This window comes from Triturus cristatus, chromosome 1_1 (genome assembly GCF_964204655.1).
Source record: "Triturus cristatus chromosome 1_1, aTriCri1.1, whole genome shotgun sequence".
NCBI lineage: Eukaryota > Metazoa > Chordata > Amphibia > Caudata > Salamandridae > Triturus > Triturus cristatus.
Genome location: NC_140579.1, coordinates 44511297 through 44531596, shown reverse-complemented (window position 1 = coordinate 44531596; position 20300 = coordinate 44511297). Strand labels below are relative to the sequence as shown.

At 44.7% G+C, this 20300-nt stretch overlaps 1 protein-coding gene across 2 annotated transcripts in view; it reads left to right on the top strand.

The window, feature by feature from the left end:
- The first annotated feature begins 9164 nt into the window (after positions 1–9164).
- Positions 9165–20300, top strand: part of LOC146869316 (uncharacterized) — a 124375-nt gene continuing 113239 nt past the window's right edge. For both annotated transcript variants that reach the window (XR_014979947.1, XR_014979939.1), the window contains exon 1: positions 9165–9298. The gene's annotated coding sequence lies outside the window, so the exon portion shown is untranslated. The remainder of the gene's footprint in view (positions 9299–20300) is intronic.

Sequence of the window (20300 nt, the reverse complement as noted above, 5' to 3'; positions counted from 1 at the left end):
AGATCCAGTTTCCTACAGACAGGTATAAAATTCTAGTTACCCATTCGATGATCTATTTGGGGCAGATTCGTTGGGTCAGGGTCCTTAAAACACTATAAGTTTGTCAGTAATTATAGAGAAGAGGATTTCTTAAGTTACTTCATGAACATCAGGAGCGAGGTGAAAGTATGAGGTGAAGTGAAGAGGGAGATCATTCCAGAAGTTCAGGTGGACTGAGAGCCACAGAGTGTGTAGTTATCATGAAAGTTGTGATCTTCGACATGAAGCTGATGTGTGAATTTTTAGGAATTCACATGATTTTTACGAAGGATTCCCACCCTAGATTAAGTCAAAGATGTCGTTTTTTAGGAATTAAAAAAAAAAGAGACATTCATTTCAAGCAAATTTGCAAATCTAGAGGACTAAATTTATATTTCTTTTTTATCGGCACCCAGCACATTTTAGGTGTTCCAATTCTACCAGATGTATGATGTCTGAGCCCGTCTGCACCTAGACCATAGCGCTATGGACCCTGGTTGTTCTGACTGCCACCACAACCACTATACTTCATCCGACTTGCTAGCACTCGACACCTGACACGGACACGATTGCTAACACCGCTCCACACCTCATTGCACAGTATAACCTTTCTCAAGCGATCGCTGCCACTTCTCTTGAGGTGTCACTCATACACCACCCATGAGTCATACCTCACCCCACAATGCATGCATGCTCCTCAGCACCATTTCTCTCTGAAAACACGTTACCAAGGTCTGGGACCTCATCAACACACACTCCCCGGACATCCTTTTTCTCACCGAAATCTGGCTCAAACCCATCACTGAGGCCATCCCTACTGGCCACAAGTTCGTTCTCCGAGGCAGGCAGCAAAAACCTGGACGAAATCTTGCAAATATCCACAAAGACGCTATCTCCTACACTACTCCAACAGATTAACCCACCACGTTCATGGAACAATTACCATCTCAGGCACCCTCGCCTGCCAACAGTCAAGACCACGCACCACCTTCAGTAACCTTCTCACCGACTTAATCACTCCCATCATCATCAGATCCAACAATTTCTTACTGCTTAGCAATCTCAACCTCCATCTTGATGACCCAATGCACCACCCATCTAGAGAGCCTCGACAACATTGGGCCCACATAGCTCGTCCAGGCCCAACTTACACCGCTGGGTACACCCTTAGCCCAATTTTCACAGCCAGCAATATGATTGCCTTCAGCCACCTCACCCTGCTTATAGGGACAGACCACTCCGTCATACACTTCTATATCAACGTGCCCACTCCAGCAAACCGAAGCCTTCCTTCAACATCAGTCACAACTGGAACAACATAGCAGAGGCAGACTGGACCCACACCCTCAGATACAACTAGCCTATCCTCACAGTCAACCTACAGAACATACCCACATTCAACAACTGGATCTCAGACTGCACCAACACCCTAGCTCCCCTGAAGAAATTCAGGTAGACAAGAACTCACACTCAAGCATGCTGGTACATGGAAGACCAAAGAGACTCCAAGCACTATTGTAAACAAATAAAAAGAATATGGAGAACCAGCCACAATAACACCTCGAGATATGACTACAAATCCGCACTCAGAAGGTACCATGTCCAGATCAAAGAAGCTAGACAAACAGCCCTTGTACTAAGACTAGAATCCTGCTCCAACTCTAGCAAAGAACTTTCCAGTATTATCAGAGATTTCACCAATCCAACGGCAGCCCCCAACACCATTACCCCCTCGCAGGACCTCTGTGACGACCTCTGTGACTTCTTCCACAACAAAATAGCCAGATGTACACCAACTTCTCACCCCAACCCACTGCAGAAGAGATCATCACGCAACCACCCACTACTACCAAGTGCACCCACCATCTGACGAACTCAAGCCCTTTCACCACAGTAGACTCCACTGGAATTATGCAGACCACCCATTTAGGATCCTTCACAGACCTCTGCCCTCACCACATTTACAACCAGGGAAGAACACTGATCAGCGCTAAACTCACCACCATCATCAACCCCTCCATTCTTAGCAGAAACTTCCCAGACAGCTGGAAGCGCGCAGAAGTCACAGCTCTCCTGAAGAAACCCTCGACAAACCTGAAAGTACTCAGCAACTACATACCCATCTCTCTCCTTCCTTTCCCTTCCAAAGCCCTGGAGAAAGAGATCAACATACAACTCTCCACCCATCGAGAACAGCAGCACCTCTTGCACTCCATCCAAGCAGGGTTCTGTAGCAACCTCACCACAGAACCTGCCCTCCTGTCAGCAACAGACAACATCCGGTCCATCATGGACAGAGGTGAACCCGCTGCTCTCATTCTCCGCGACCTCTTGACAGTCTTCAACACCTTTTCCCATGACATTCTTATCGCCAGACTTTGGGACACAGGGATCCAAGGGCCCAGACTGAGATGCATCACCTCCTTCCTCTCCATCAGAACCCCATGAGTCAGACTCCCTCATACACCTCTGAACCCAAGACTCTCGTCTGCAGACATCCCGCAGGGTTCCTCCCTCAGGTCAACCCTGTGAAACAGGTCCTCGAGGCTGTAGTTGAAGGCCAGCTGTGCAGAGCGTTCACACCTCATTGGAAATCTCTTCTGTGCAAGCGTTTGCAGGTCACCGTGTGACTGTGGTTCTTCACCCTGTGACTGTGTGATGAGGCATGAAAACCGTGCATCAGAACGTGGCACCATGTGAGTTGGCTTTCAGGTGTGTCTTTTTCTGTGATGAAAGTGACAATATGTCTGCCATGCCGGAATTGCATTCCAGAACCGCAAGCAGCATATCTGTCAACCTGAACAAAAATCTTACCGTGTGAGGAGGGGGCCATGCCTTGGAGATGCAGAGCTTCGTGCCGAGAAGTACCCAAGAGGCACTTTTGAACCCCACCTCGCACTCAAACCCCTTCCTCCCCAAAAAAAATATATATCTTGCTGACGCTGGTGCCGATGTCCTGGGGTGTTTTCTCACCCCTTTCTGAAGAGACTTGCTAAAAAATTAGCAATCATAGCTTCCCGGGATCCAAACCCCTTTCCATGCACCAGCATACCCATATCTTATCCTTGTTCCTGGAGCCCATGATTCATACAACAATTCCAAAGCCTCGTCTGATCATTCTGTGAATCTATCTGATTCCTTGAAATGCTCCAAACTAGAACGTTGAGCACCCCTGACTCCACCAATGGATGCTCTCTTCCGTCTACATCTTTCAAAATACCCTCTTCTGCTTGAATCAGAAAAGGATCTTCCACCGCCAACTCTATCACTAATGGATACTATGCCTGTGTTATCCAAAAATGTGTTATTAAAGTCAGACTGCAAGCCTGTCTCCTCACCTGCATAAGAACTCTCAGTATTACTGAAAAAGGGGGATAAGCATAACCCTTCAAATCTTTCAAATCTAGGCTGAACGCATCCACTCAAATCGTCCCTGGATCGGGAGTCCAACTCACGTAACTCTCCAACGGATTTGTTATCCTTGAAGCAAACAAATCCACATTCAATGGACCCAAAATTCTCTGAATCTTCCTGAATAACAAAGGCTTGAGTTTCTAATCGCTGTAATCCTTCAAAAATCTTGAATTCCAATCCGCTACCATGTTTTCCTTCCCAGGAAGATACTGAGCTGTTATACTTATCTTGTGCTCCATGCAAAACTTCCCAAAATCCTTTGTCAGTTCAGCCAGCCTCTTTGACCTGCTTCCTCCTAAGTTGTTTATATATGTCACAGCTGAAATATTGTCCATCTTCAGCAAAACTGTTCTTTTCTGAATTCTCTCTCTGAAACTGTGAACTGCCAAAACTCCAGTTTTTAGTTCCAAACAATTTATATGATCTGTCCTCTCTTTCAAATTCCATCTTCCTCCTGTTTCCAGATCTTCCAATCTTGCACCCCAACCTAAGCTGCTCGCGTTTGTTTCGATCACATTATCTGGATATGTTGCAAAAATTGCTCACCCATTCCATGCCTGTGAATTTTCCATTCACCAATTCAACTCTTCCTCTTGTCTCCATACCATAGACCCTTGTTCAGACTTGTACCTTTCACTCTGTGCAATGCCCTGTAATGCAATGGGCCCGGAAAAATTGCCTGTATTGAAGAAGATAGAACTCCTAACACTCTTTCTAGCTGTTTTAAACTCACTTCCTGTTTCCTTAACAATAATCTCACCTCTCTTTTTATCAAAATAATCTTTTTTTCTGGGAACTCCAATTGACTTTTTATCATGTCCACCACGAAACCTAAAAACTCCATCCTCTGAGCAGGTATCAAAATTGATTTCTCTAAATTTAGGACAAGCCCTAACTCCCTCAATAGATTCTGAACTAAGACACTTTGTTCCAACAAACCCTGAACCTCTCCATTCATGATAAGAATGTCGTCTAAATAAATCAACATTCTGATCCCTCTTTCTCTCAAGTAACACACAACAGGTCTCATAATTTTTTAAAACACCATGGGGTCGAAGATAAACCAAAAGGAAGGCACACAAACATATAAAGTTGTCCCTTCCACCTGAACTGAAGGTATTTTTGACTCTCCTCCACTATTGCTATTGAAAAATACGCATCTTTTAAATCTATTTTCACCATCCAATCTTTGTCCAACAAAATATCCCTTAACAGATGGATGCTCTCCATCTTGAAATGATTGTAGACAACAAATTGATTTAACTCTTTCAAATTTATAACCAGTCTCCAACCTTTGTCCTTCTTCTCTACTACAAAAAGGGTACTTACAAACCCTTGGACAAACCCTTTTTTCTTTTCTGACACTTTTATTATCGCTTGTTTTTCCATCATTCCTTGTACTTCCTTTTCTCTTATATTTTGCACTTCTCTTTAAAGAAATATTTCTTTTGGCTCCCTTTTATGAACTGTTGTAGATACAAAATATATCAAATAACCTTTTATTGTTTCCAACATCCAGATATCTCCTGTTATCTCTCTCCATTTCTCCTGAAACTTTTTCAGTCTTCCTCCTGAATTTTTCTGGATAAAACCAAAAATATTTCTCATACTCACTTTGATTTGTTTGTCCTCCTGCCTGATAACCCGCTCTTCCTCGAGACGATCTGCTGCTTCCTTCTCGTCCTCTTTGAGGATAGAATGTACCCTGATATGTGCTTCCTCTGAAAACACCTCTTCCTTGTACATTACTTCTTCCCTGATAGAATGGGCCTCTTGAATATGAACATCCGAAAGACTGACCCCTTCTTCCGGCCCTGCCATATACATTTCCAAATACTCTTCTCTCAGATGCATGTGCCTTATCTAATGAAGTAAATGTTTAACATGTTTCCCTAAAGGTTTAACTAATCCTTCTCCAAATAGAAGACCTTTGGGTTCCTCACTACTCTCCCTTTTAGCAAAGTCGCCTAATTTCGGGCTTATCCTAAAAAGGACCCCTTCCTTCTCCCTGCAATCAAACCTGCGTTTCCATTGCCAATGAAACATATAGCCCTTTGCCTCCTACCTTGTAATAGTTCTAGATCCATGTCAGATCCATTAACATATGACACCTCAACCATGTCGAATATTCTTGCCACTGGACCAAGAATATCCAATACTTTATCCTCACACTGTTTCAGTGCTCTTTCTAACCTCTTCCTTGGGTCACGACCTAACTTAAATAAATATGTAATGAGGTCTAGGTCCAAATTTGGAGTTATAGTCTCCTTTACATCAATCACAGGACAAGAGCATTAAGCCCTCGTGAGATTTTGTTCATTCCTCTCTAGAGGTCTTCTTATCCAGTATCTAATCTAATCAGAAATGTGTGAACTTCTTGGATGCTTAATCAGAGTTGGATTAAAGAGAACATTTCCAAAAGAATCCTTCAATTCCTTTTTAGACTGAGTATTTGAAGAAGCATATTCTGAAAATTCATGCTGATCCTTATTAAAATCAAGGTTCAAAATGTACTCATTCAAATACTCCTCCTCATTTTCATTTGGCCATGATGGTTGTCCATCCCTTTCCTTTGCAGGGTCAACCTGCCTCTCTTTTGTGCCGCGCTGGACACCTCTCATAGTCACACCTTTGTTCATTTTTTCATTTTCTTAAATCATCACTACAAATATTTTCCACTGAATTTTGCTGTTTCTTTTTCTTCAAACATTTACCACCTGGACCCCTGTTCTGTGATTCTTCTTCTTCTGATAAAGTCCAGAATTCTTCTTCCTCAACATTTTCTTTCTTTCGTTTCCCTTCTTTTGCTAACCTTGCCACAGTTTCTTGTACCTTAGTGCCAATCTCCTTTTCTATCAATATCCTTATTATTTCTCCCTGAACCTCCTTATTACTTATTTCCGTTCCCTCACTCATTTTAATTCTCTCACACTTGTTTCAACGGAAAACCTCGGTTACAGCGCGGTCTTTACACCGCAATACCTTTACAACGTGGGCATTACAACGCAAGTCATTACAATGACTTGCGCTGGATGGCGCTCTAACCTAAGAAATAGTATGATTTACTATTCCAGTACCTTCCCTACTGCACGTAGACTGGAGTTGGAATAGTAAATCATACTATTCTTAAGTCCAGCGCAAGTCGTTGTAACGACATGCGTTGTAATGCCTGTGCTGTAAAGGTATTGCTGTGTAAACACTGGGTTGTAACGTCGTACATTCGTTTCAACTATTAACAATTCCTACAATTTCTAAGTATAAATATATATATTTTTTATCTCTCAAAATTATTTAATTCTTCCCTATATCTTTTATAAATCTTTCCTTTCTATCTATAATCCGTTTTCCAACTATCCCGTGGCGGTGCGTCCATTGGGGGCGTTGGGGCGTAGCCCCCCCGCCCGTAGCTCCCTCGGCGTTTCTAAACTTAAGTAAACTGAATCAGTTTACTTAAGTTCAAAGACGCCGAGGGAGAACCAACTGACAATCATGTCAGTCAGCATGACCTCGGACCGCCCACCCCCTTCAGAGTCTGAAGGGGGTGGGCGGTCCGGCGTCATGCTGACTGACATGATTGTCAGACCAGGGGCAACAGGCAGCAGCACAAGTGCGCATGAGTGGGGAAGGTGAGCGAATTTTCACCCGTGCCCAGTCATGCGCACTTGTGTTTGCAATGGCTTGCGCATGCCCATTAGGAGTCCCTCGGTCTCCTAATGGGCAGGCGGCGGGCGTAGCGTAAGCTGTGCCCTCAGCCAATCCTGGCGCTGCTAGCAGCGCCAGGATTGGCTGAGAGGGGTTGGCAGGCCCCTCCAGTGCCGTTCGTGAAGGCGCCCAGGGAAGAAGAGGTCTGAGAGGTGGCGTGGACCCGGGCCCGGCTGTGAGGTACGTTTTTTGTTTAATATTGGTCTAAAAAAATGTGGCAGTCATAATTTATACACGCCTGCAAATAAATTATATTTTGTATCCTAATCAAGTTATGAAATAATGTGTATACGTATTTTATGTTAAGGGACATTTGAAAGCACTGGTACGCTTGGCGCTCTAACCATATTCGCACACGTATTTATATTATTGTGTATTTTATATAGAGCTACGATGCTGACTTCTCTCCGCTTCGCAGCACTAATATGGAACCTTAATTATAAAATAGCGTGAATGATTTATTAAAACTTGACATATATGTTGCACCGTATAGGTAATATTTTGCAACATTATTAGCTAAAGAACGATATTATTAATCATAATACCATTATATAATTGCGAAATAAACAGTAGCAAAAATTGTAGCGATATTAACCCTTATAATGTTCAAAATTATAATGTGTTTTCGAACAGATGAGCTTCACAAGAAATATTTTTTTTTTAGAAATGTCAATTAAGGCACCGCGTTCGTCTGTGAAAACATTCACATTAGACAAGGTACTCTTCAATAACCCCATCTCTGAGAACTCGCTTGAACTTGAATTAATTTGCCTTTAAATCGCTGTCTACAGTCACTGAACACCGCCGATGCGGATTCTGTTCTAGAAACAATGTCTTTTTTTTTGGGGGGGGGAGGGAGTTTTATAGCTCAAACTCGACCGAAAAGTATTGGAGCACCGGTTGCGTTACAGACGGGCTCATTGATTTTGTTAGATACGGGGAGGTAAAGTGATTTGCCCAGAATCACGAGACGTTGAGTTTCGCTGCTGAGACTCGAACCTGTTTCTCTCGCTTCGAGGTCGATTACTCTAGCCGTTAGACCACATCCTCTTCGGCGTGAAATGTACAAAAACTCAAGGCAGCACCGGGAGGACCTCCGAGAAAAGCTCTTGGATACTTAACGTACCAGGTTCCTAAATTTCTCCTTTGCTTTCTTTCTACGCCGTACATTTTGACCAGGATTATTAATTACTGCTCACCGTGGTAGTGGTGGAGTCTGGAAAAGTAAAGGCCAAGTGACTCACAGAGACTGGTGAAGTATGTATAATAGAACTAGATAAAAAAGAACTGGCTAATTGTGTGTTACATATTTGATCAATAGGACCTCTGGGCACGTTTTAATAGTGTCTCAGGGAAATGGTTAATAGAAACTTCTGCTTAGTGATTCTGAAGGAAATGTTTAATAGTGGGCTAGGGAACTAGCTAATAGCGCTCCTTGTTGTTGGTAAATAGTGCCTCAAGAAATTGGTTAATAGATACTAATTGATCTGGTGGTTAAAAGTATCTCAAGAAACTGGGTGATAGTGTCTGAGAAATCTTGCTAATAGTGTCTTGTGGAATATGCAAAACATGTGCTGCAGAACTGGTTATACGAGTATCATGCAATTAGTTAATAGTGTCCCAGGGAATAGTTTAGTAGTGTGTCATGGTGACATTACACTTATACCCAACTTTTACGCCTCACTACTTTCAAATGTCACCAGCCGCCACTGCAACTATCCTTAAACTCTTCTGAGTTTATAGACAAAATGCTAGAGTCTTTTCAATCCGATCGGTAAACTTAGAAAGTCAACTGACTTTCCTTTACCAATCGGACAACCGTATCCTAGCAACCTTTCATCGCTATCTTGTAAACGTCATTTGTTTACACTTCAAGGTCTATTTCCCTTCAAAATGTATGCGTTCGGTCAGACGTTGACCAAACACGCTCTATTTCCCTTAGAAACCAACCACACTGTGCTTACTCGTCTGTCATACGTCGACCAAACGCTCTCTATTTCCCTTAGAAAGTGGCCACACTGTGCTTACGCACCTTCGCCCGTGCTCCATTTCCTCGAGCATGTCCTGAAACATCACGCGCATGAAAAGAAGCTATGCACTTCTGCACGAGCTCATTTCTAGAGCGCTTGACGATACATCACGCGCTCCCTTTCAAAACTTACCGGTAAGACTCATCATCCGTTAAAGATTCAATGCTCTTCCTGATATTTGTAAAAATATATTTCCTTCAATAACTTTAATAATCTTTTCCGAACTAAGGGCCTCATGTAGGTAGCCAAATACCGGTCGGTAACGGCCGATTTTCGGTAAATATGCCGTTACCGACCGGTATTCAGACAAGTGAGATGTAGGAGTCCAAAAACCACTTTTCGGTAAATATGAGGCGGTAAATACCGATTCATAGTTACCGAATTCTAAAATACCGATTCATATTTACCGAATACATTATTAACGAATCGGTAAATATGAAGTGGTAAATATGAAGTGGTAAAAATTTAAAATGACATGTAGGAGCAGTCGGTAATTAAGAAATCCAGGAAAATTGGTAAATAAGAGTCGGTAATTAACACGGATGGAAAGCAGGTGGTAACCATCAACAATGCACATAAGCAATCCCAAAATGCAACAGCGTGGACAACATGGCCGCCATGTACGTCATTGCAAGGCGCCTACGTCTACAGGCAGCAGGACTGAGGGTGTGGCGACGGGAGGAACAAATCTACAGACAGCGCATCACACTATTCCAGCTGACTGATGCAGAGATACATGAGAGGTACAGGCTACACCCCGAAACCATCATGGACTTAATCAGGGACCTTCACCCACTCCTGGACCAGCCAATAAGAAGGGCGCACGCCATACCCCCACATGTGCAGGTGCTCTGCAGCCTACATCTGTTGGCATCCGGCAGTTATCAGGTGGTGATAGCTGCGGTGGGTGGGGTATCCCAGAGTTGCCTGTCACGTTTCTTCAGGAAGTTCCTGGATGCCATGATGCAGAGAATGCACCACTACATCAGCTTCCCAAACACACAGGCTGCACTGCAGAAAACAAAAACAGACTTTTATCACATGGCACAGTTCCCCCATGTCATCGGCTGTATTGATGGTACACACATCCCAATCTGTCCTCCAGCTGACACAGAGCACATCTACAGGAACAGGAAGTCCACCCACTCCATCAATGTGCAGGTGATCTGTGATGCAGGGAACATCATCACAGATATTGTTGCAAAGTTTCCTGGGAGCACCCACGACTCTTACATCTTCCAGAACAGTGGGATCTACACACGACTGAGAGCCGGAGAATTCGGAGAGGGATACCTGCTGGGTAAGTAACAGTGACGCCCCTTGAAACCTGCAAATCAGAGTGTATAGAGGCATGTAACTGATGGTTCCCTTTTACTCATCCAGGCGACAGTGCATATGCATGCCGTTCATTCATCCTCACTCCCTACCTACACCCAGCAACCCAGAGTGAGAGACGATACAACGTGGCCCACAAATCTACACGCAATGTGGTGGAGCGCACGTTTGGACTGCTGAAGAGCAGGTTCCGCTGCCTCCACAAGAGCGGAGGCGCACGCCAGTACAAACCCATCACCTGCTGCAAGATAATTGCCACTTGTGCAATGCTGCACAACCTTGCCACGAAAAAAGGTACAGATGTGGAACTAACATATTTTGAGGACAACGAGGATGAGTCAGGCCAGCCAGAGGGCAGCGCAGCTAGAGTGCCAACTGCAATCGATGGGAGAGAGAGACGGGCAGAGATCACATGCAACTATTTCTGAGTAAGTGAGGGGACACAGCGAGTCGTGAGAAGTCATGACGTAGTTTAATGTGGCACCACGCCATGAACACATGAACAGGCCAATCTGGCAATATGCCATCTATACAATGAGTATGTCCAGGGTTACGTCACCCAATGGCAAGTGGATAAGCAGGGCCACATCAATGTTTGCGCATACGCGCTGCAGTGGTGGATTGCACGGCCTGTGCATCCTCACTAGAGCCAACCCCAAGCCGCCTGCTGCTCCTGCGTGCTTCGGGGACGGGGGGTGTGATGCTGCTGCTGGTGTCGATGCTCTCCGCAGCATCCCCTGCAGCAGTTGTCGACGCCTGACTTGTCAATAGCACCCCTAGTGCACTTGTCACCTGCACCATCCCCCGTGACAGGTCGCTGCAGCACTGTGTTAGGCCCTCCTGCATCGTCACAGAGCGCCGGCAAAGTAGGGAAGTCGCAGTTGCCAGACGGTTGAGTGCCCTGCTGGTAGTGTCCCTTCTCTGGCGTTCCCGGCGCCGTGCTTCGATGTCAGCATCTAATTTGCTGCACAACTGCTGGATTGACTGGGACATGTCCCGAATGCCCGCAGCCATGCCGCCAATGTTTGTGTCCATGTTGACTAAGCTTGTCCTCATCACCCGCATGTGCCTCTGGACTGACATTACTGCCTTTGATTGCAGGCGCTGTTGCTTCAACATTTGGCCCTCGAGCCCCAAGAAGACACCATGGCCGTCAGTGGGTGCTGGTGGACTCTGGACACGCGACCTGCGGCGCCCTCTTGCTCCCGTCTGTGCTGCCTGTGAGGTTTGGGGCACAGTGGGATGGCTCCCTTCCTGGGGCCCGGTGCGGTCTTCTGGGCCCATGCTGTCGTCTGACGAGGTGTCTAAGGCTCGTAGCCTGGCTGCTGGACGCCTCCTCATTCTCACACCTGCAAGCGGAGATGTGGCCGGTGAATCGAACATGAGTGGCGATGCTGGCTCTGGTGGTGGTGATGCTGGCTCTCGGTGAGGTGATGCTGGCTCTGTGTGCGGCGAGGCTGGCTGCGTAGGTGGTGCGTCTGCAAGTGGGCCTGCTCCCTGGTCTGCACTCGTGCTGGCTAGAGGTGATTTTTGTGGCCGGTGTGCCGTCTCCCCTGCAGCATGCCCTGTACTGCATGATGTCACATCTGTGGACAGAAAAACAACATTGGCTCAGTGTCCCCGAAGGGCTGCATTGCAAGCGTCACAATAAATCATTTCACATTCCAATCTGTCCTCTGTCTCCTTGTGCCTCGAGTGCGTGACATGCCTTGTTGCCCTGTGACATTTACGTCATGGTTAGTGTTGCCCTGACTACATCTCCCGGAATGCATTGCCTGTCTGCACTGACACGTGTGGACTGCAGTGTGATTCTCGTGTCACAATGGGGGATGTGGGATAGGGGTAGGGGCGGCTACATTGCTGTGCTTTCGTCTTACCTTGGTGTGTTGCGGCTCTGGCAGAGCTGTCGGCGTCCCCAAGACCCACGACGCTCTCTTGCTCGAGTGTGGCCGCCACCAGCTCCTCCAGTTCGGTGAGGGCAGGTGCCCTGTTGGTTCCACCTCCGGTCTGGCTGGCCTCCTTCTGGATGTCGCCCATCTTCCTCTTGGTCACAATCCTCAGGTCATACCAGCGCTTTTTGAGGACCTCAATTTCCCTGTGGGTCACTCCCACAGCATTGACCTGCGCCTGGATGGCCAGCCATATGTTGCGCTTTTCGGCCTCAGGCACTTGCAGGGATTGCCTCCCAAACAGCTTCTGGTACTGCTTCACCACCTCCTCCACCAGCACCTGGAGTTCCTTGGGGCTGAATTTGAGCTTCCTCCTCCTTTCCCCTCCGTCTTTCTGTGTGCTCTGGCTGGACATGCTGTTCGTTTCCCGCTCGCACATGCAACTGCTCCCTGCCTCTCCTCTGCACTCCGAGCCTCTCCAGGGTCGGCTAATTATGTACACCTGCCTGGGTGTGGCCACTTCGGCTAATTGTGTACACCTGCCTGGGTGTGGGCAGTTCCTGGTTGGGTGGGCTGTCGTTGCACAGGATTAGCTGTTTCGTCAAGTCATGTGATGTTATTTACCGAATCCGTACGTACCGATTCGGTATTTTCCGATTCGGTAGATACCACCTCGGTATTTTCCGATTCGGTAGATACCACCTCGGTATTTTCCGATTCGGTAATTATCACCTCGGTATTTACCGAATCGGTGAATTCCGATTCGTATTTACCGACTGTTACCGAATCGGTAACTGTTACCGAATTTTTACCTACATGTAACTTACCGATTCTAATTTACCGATTCGGTACGGCTCGGTATTTAAGAACCGGTAAAATTTATTTACCTACATGAGGCCCTAAATCACATAAAATGATCGACCTACTGTACACATATTCATCTATTAAAACACCCAGAAATTGGGTAAATAAAATAAAAAATATTAAATTCAAACATTAATACAACATTATATCAAATTACATTCAACTAAAATACTTCTTAAACACTTCAATTACATAGAAAATCCAATTTATCTCATTCAAATCATCCCAAATAAGAACATATACTCATCTTCTCAGAAGCAGCAAACAAAAGAGGATGTGCTTGGGATGTTGGAAGCTTATGTTATGTTGAATGGTTGAATGCTTTGTGACTTCATTCAGTGATGTTTGAAGCTTCTACAGTGTTGCTGCTCGGAAGTTATTGAATAAAAGGTAACGCATAATGCTAGCCTCCTGTCTTGTCATTACATTTAATTTCAATATTCCCTATGCAATCACCCTATGACCTACATACACTCAGGCAGTTCAGCACCTGTATACAAAGACCATAAACTGGATGGTAGTTTAGGTTAAGCATTACCAGGTATTTTATTGCTTAACAGAAGACATGTAATTTTCCACACAGCTCCCTTCCTGGTGAATAGGCCAGGGCTCCTGAAGGGCCGGTGCCTGCGGGATTGTACCAGGAGTCTGTAACTGCACAAGCGGAGGTGTTAGCCCTGTATGGGACTATATAATGTATTGATTGTTGTTGCCTTTTGAACTTTGATAAATAAGGTTGCACACAGCAAATAAACTACTGCAAAGCTTGCTTTATGGCCTACAAATTCATATACCACCACCATGCTTTACCACCAACAGATTCAAATACCTCCAACATGCTTTCCCACCAACAGATTCAAATGCCGCCAACATGCTTTACCACCAACAAGTTTAAATACCTCCAACATGCTTTACCACCAACAGATTCAAATGCCGCCAACATGCTTTACCACCAACAGATTCAAATACCGCCAACATGCTTTACCACCAACAGGTTTCAATATGACAACATGCTTTACCACCAACAGATTCAAATACCGCCAACATACTTTACCACCAATAGGTTTAAATATGACAACATGCTTTACCACCAACAGATTCAAATACCGCCAACATACTTTACCACCAATAGGTTTAAATATGACAACATGCTTTACCACCAACAGATTCAAATTCCGCCAACATGCTTTACCACCAACAGATTCAAATGCCGCCAACATGCTTTACCACCAACAAGTTTAAATACCTCCAACATGCTTTACCACCAACAGATTCAAATGCCGCCAACATGCTTTACCACCAACAGATTCAAATACCGCCAACATGCTTTACCACCAACAGGTTTAAATATGACAACATGCTTTACCACCAACAGATTCAAATACCGCCAACATACTTTACCACCAATAGGTTTAAATATGACAACATGCTTTACCACCAACAGATTCAAAAACCGCCAACATGCTTTACCACCAACAGGTTTAAATATGACAACATGTTTTACCAGCAACAGATTTAACCTCTTGCATGCTCATGACGAGCCATGAGTCACAGTGGAGATGTGCTCATGATGAGCTGAGCTTGTCATAATGGCCGCGGCCCGCCCACGCAAGATTAATTCCCCGCCTGTGCGGGAGAATTAATCAGTGGGCGGGGTCGTGACGAGCTCAGCTCGTCATGAGCACAGCTCCACTGTGAGTCATGACGAGCTGAGCTTGTCACGAGCACAGCGGCGCCGCGGCCCCTCCACCGCCCCCCGCACCGTGTGGGCATTACCCCCGCAGGGAAGGGGTTAAATACACCCACACAGGGCCAGCTTTTGTGCTGATGGCGCTTAGTGTGACAATGTTAGCTGGCGTCCCCCAACCACCACCTCTGCCACAGATTCCCTCACTGCCACCCTTTAACATGACACCGAGACAATCATTGATAGGTGTGTGAATCAGTGTATAGGAAATGTTACATAAGACAGAGGACTACAAGGTGTAGGAGTCACGTCATCCATACTGGTAGACAGTATGGTTTGAGAGTTCTTGGTCTGAGGAAGCACAAACTAAGAATTTAAAACTAACACCATGGTTGGGGCTTCTCTTTAATAATCAAAATTGATTTCTATCCAAATGAACACATTAGGATAACGAAAGACTGGGAAAAAAAAATCCTAATGTGTTAATCTATACCCTGCAGTCTGCATGCAGCTCTTTGATTACAGTCAATAGCTCACTGTTCCATGATTGGATTTTAACTTATAAACTGCAAATAACAAAACGATCTCTCTGACATAAGCAGCAACCCACTGACTTATTTACAATATATACTGTTTGTGATCTGCATGGTACACGGTCTTTGCAGCAGGCATATTAGCCCTCTGTGCTAACTTACCACGAGTCAAAACTTCTACTAGACAAACCTCCATCTCTCTAGGAAGAACATTAATCACTGGAGTTATCTCGACATTTTTATGGTTGCCTGAAAATTGCTGGAGGCAAGGAACCTGGGCACAGCAGGTGCTTTTAAAAGCATAATATACTTCAAACGCGAAGTCAGCGCCCGTGTGGCCACACCCTGTGCCCCGCCCTAGAGCGGGCCTTGTGCCCACATGCATGCATTACCACCAACAGGTTCAAATACCCCCACATGCTCTATAACTATTAGGTTTAAATACAGCCAACATGCTTTACCACCAACAGATTCAAATGCCGCCCACAGGCTTTATCTAAATTTCAAGACTACCAACAACAACAAAAATGAACGTGATACAACTCGTCTTCTTTGATAGTAAGAAAGACCACTCAAGGCATATTCCAATCAGAAATCATGATGTCATAAATACATGCATTGCAGGTGTACCAACGTGGTGCTTCATACTACAGGGCCTCCCAAAAGATCTTATGTGCCCTGTATATTACTTTCTCTGCAGTGGGGTTAAAGAGTAACTGCTTAGTGAGTATGAGCTAAACTGCAAAGCCAATGCCAAACTCAAAAAGCACTGGCAAAGTCAGCACGTCTGTCTGGCAGCTGTAGTGTCTTGGTTCTGTGTTTCTATGTGGAGTGCTCTATGGGAACGACTGCTTAAAAGTGCTCATGCCAGTCACATGGGGGGAACAACCTTTACAACGCAACTTTTACAACGCACTACACTTACAACGCATTTTTTACAACGCAAAATCCATTACAACGCACTACACTTACAACGCATGACACTACAACGCATTTTTAAAAACTACCTTTACAACGCATTCCATTACAACGCCTACCATTACAACGCATAATATTACACTACACTATCCAACACTTACCCTACTGTTGCACCCCCTGGAGTTAGAATAGTAATTTTTACCCCTATACTATCCAACACTTACCCTACTGTTGCACCCCCTGGAGTTAGAATAGTAATTATTACCCCTATACTATCCAACACTTACCCTACTGTTGCACCCCCTGGAGTTAGAATAGTAATTTTTACCCCTATACTATCCAACACTTACCCTACTGTTGCACCCCCTGGAGTTAGAATAGTAATTTTTACCCCTATACTATCCAACACTTACCCTACTGTTGCACTCCCTGGAGTTAGAATAGTAATTTTTACCCCTATACTATCCAACACTTACCCTACTGTTGCACCCCCTGGAGTTAGAATAGTAATTTTTACCCCTATACTATCCAACACTTACTCTACTGTTGCACCCCCTGGAGTTAGAATAGCAATTTTTACCCCTATACTATCCAACACTTACTCTACTGTTGCACCCCCTGGAGTTAGAATAGCAATTTTTACCCCTATACTATCCAACACTTACCTTAAATGCAATTTACTATTATGCGTTGTAATGGTATGCGTTGTAAAGGTAGTTTTTAAAAATGCGTTGTAGTGTCATGCGTTGTAAGTGTAGTGCATTGTAATGGATTTTGCGTTGTAAAAAATGCATTGTAAGTGCATGCGTTGTAAAAGTGTGCGTTGTAACGACATACATCCGTCACATGGGTATAGTTAAAACAAAAGAGAGGATTAGAGAAGTCTATTGGTGGCCGGCCATGGATATGGCTGTTGAGAGGGAGGTCAGGAATTGTGTGGAGTGTTCATGTTGTGATGAGGTTTTGAAGTGCAGAACCCAGCCCATGGTACTGAGGGAATAGTCCAAGGAGCATTGGACAGACATTGCCATCGATATTTTAGGTCCTGTAAAACTTAATACACGCGACCGGTATGTCTTAGTTTGCATGGATATGTATTCACGTTGGCCAGAGATCAAAGTAGTTAATTCTGTAGAGTCTACTGTGGTTATTGAATTTCTGGACAAACCTTTTGAGTGAGATGGTTTTCCAATTTCTTTACTCTGGGACAACGGTGTTCAATTTACTTCGAGGATTGTTGAAGATTTTTTATGTTGCAGGGGAATCAAACACCAGAAGGCTGCTCTTTACCATCCTGAAAGCAATGGTGTTGTAGAAAGGTTTGTGAAGCTGTTAAAGGAGACCTTGCAGCAAGCTATTGTGACAGGTATGAATTGGGAGGTGGCCATGAGAAAGAAAGTCAGGGAATATAGTCTTACTCCGCATACTTCTACAGGACTGTCTCCGTTTCGGTTGTTCAAAAAAAGGGTGGCCACTCAGAGGTTTGTCCCTTGTGGGTTGTTGCGAAAAAGTCTGATGTTGATGGTGATATTGGGGGTGTGAGTGGTTGGAGAGAAAGAGAACCTGTTGTTATTGAGAAAAGGAAGAAATGGTTTAATGAGCGTAAAGCTGTCAAGAAAACTACAGTTTCTGTGGGTGATTGGGTAAAGATCAAGAATCCCCACTTGGGTAAAGGTAATTCAAAATTTAGCAGACCACTCAAGGTTATCAAGCTGTTTAAGAATGCCATTAAGACCAGTGATCACAGGGTGTGGAATTTAAATAGAGTTGCCAGATGTCCGTCTACTGATGTTGTATCATCGAATGTTACCTCTGATGTTACCAAATCTTTCAAGGTAACCGGATGTCTGATGACCCTGCAAGGCCTTGGACTTCGCGAGGTGAAGTCTCAAGGCCTTGCAGGGTCATCAAACGTCCGGTTAACTTGAAAGATTTTGTTTAAATGACAGGTCTTTCCTTTTATTATGTCTTCTTTTCACTTTCTGTTTAGTCTTACATTGTATAGCGTGTAGTTTCATTTGTTCCCCTTCTTTTGTTAAGTATTGGGGGGAGGTGGTGTAGTGTCTTTGTTATGTGTTTCTATGTGGAGTGCTGTCCCTAGTTGCTAGGCGCTCGCTGTAGAACATGGAACCTGAATATTCCTCTGACGTTTGTGGAGTTCAGTTGTTTACTGAGGTGCTGGATGGGGTCTCTATTACCTCAGTCTTAATAAAGACTTTTCAACTTTACATCAGCCTCCTGGATGCATCATTCCTGTGCTGACACCCCTCTTACAGCAGCCTTTTGGCTTTGTCAATGATTATTTCGTTATGGTTTAAAACTTTCTTTTCGGAAAACTGCCAGCCGCTTGTTAATCTATAAAAAACTGTCTAAACGCAAAATTATTTTTGGGATGCAAAAGCACTCATTGCCACAGTAGTCCCTGTCACTTAAGGAAACTATTTTGTATGTGGATGCACTCATTTTATAAGAGGAGAATGCTGTCACTCACAGTGAAGTTAGCCAGTGGCTGAATTGGGCCAACCCACTGCCCCTTGATGTATATTGTAGCTTGCAGAAGGCAAATATGAATGACACAATAACAGACCAATGGATGAAGGGGGCTAAATGAAAGGTCATGACAGTATATTTGATTATATAACAATTTAACTAAAAGATCCTGGTTAAAGAACGACCTAAGAAGCCACAAACCAAATGTGTAATGGGGAATTTAAAACAAGAAAAAGGGTGGCTTGTTGGCATGGGGAAATAGGGCATCTGGCCCGAATGGTTGAAATTTCTGGTTGCTGGACCTTGTGAGTCAGACCAGTTGGGTATCAAAGGAGCCTAAGTCAAATTCTGGGAGGAAGGGTTGCAATGCCACATGGCACCAATTAGATGGCCTTCGAGGAAGTTTGCAGACTATAGGGACTTATGTCTCACAAAAGGCTGCTTTGGTCAAAGATTCAAGTAACAGGTGGTGCCAATCTTCTCAGCATCCACCCTGAACCATCAGATTTAGCAGTTACCCTTCTTTTCTTCTTGCAGGCCTTGTCCCAATCATGGTAAATGAAGACTGCAATGGCAACACTTAAGTTATGCTGCCTTAATTTGGTGGGCCGATGCATGTCCTCCATCTTAAGATGGGAAACTAGCTACATCCCTGTGGGCTGCCACACCATCAATCCACCCACGCATTGACCCCTGGGCTGTAGACTGCAGACAGTGGAGGACAATTTATGCACTGCCCCTCACCATCACTGCCCAGTTGAGGGGCTCCCACTTGGAACCCTCTTTACTTGTATGAAGGCCACCATTTCGAGGAGGCACTAAAATGTCCGCCAAAATTATGCCAGAGCCTGGTTCTACCTCTCTTGAGCTCTATTTCCCTGTGTGTTCTAGAGAGCCTGAACGACACAGGGCACAGCCTGGAGGACACAGGGCACAGTCTGAAGGACACAGGGCACATCCGGAAGCACAGGTCCCCATGAAAAGGTTCCTGCAGTACCACTTCTCTTAAGTGCATGTAGTAGCATTAGAGGCACAACTAGACTGGCTGTTCGAGGGGGCGAACACTTTCAGAAAATGGTGCAAGTGAACCATTTTAGGCAATGGGGACAGAGCTATCTATATAGACAATATGAGGGAAAGAGGTGAAAAAGTATGCAGGTGACACATATTGGACAAACCCAATATGATTATTATTAAAAGCTTGGTGTCCATGTTTATTATTCCTAGATTTCTCACTTGGGCTGAGTTGCTTGGTGTCCATGTTTATTATTCCTAGATTTCTCACTTGGGTTGAGTTGCCTAGTGATGGGCGTGGCTGCTGGGGCCATATTGTTGATGGGTGCTGTTTGGTCCATTTGCCGCAACAGAATATTTCAATTTGTGACCTGTTTTGTTTGCTGCGGTTAGAGATCTCCTTCAT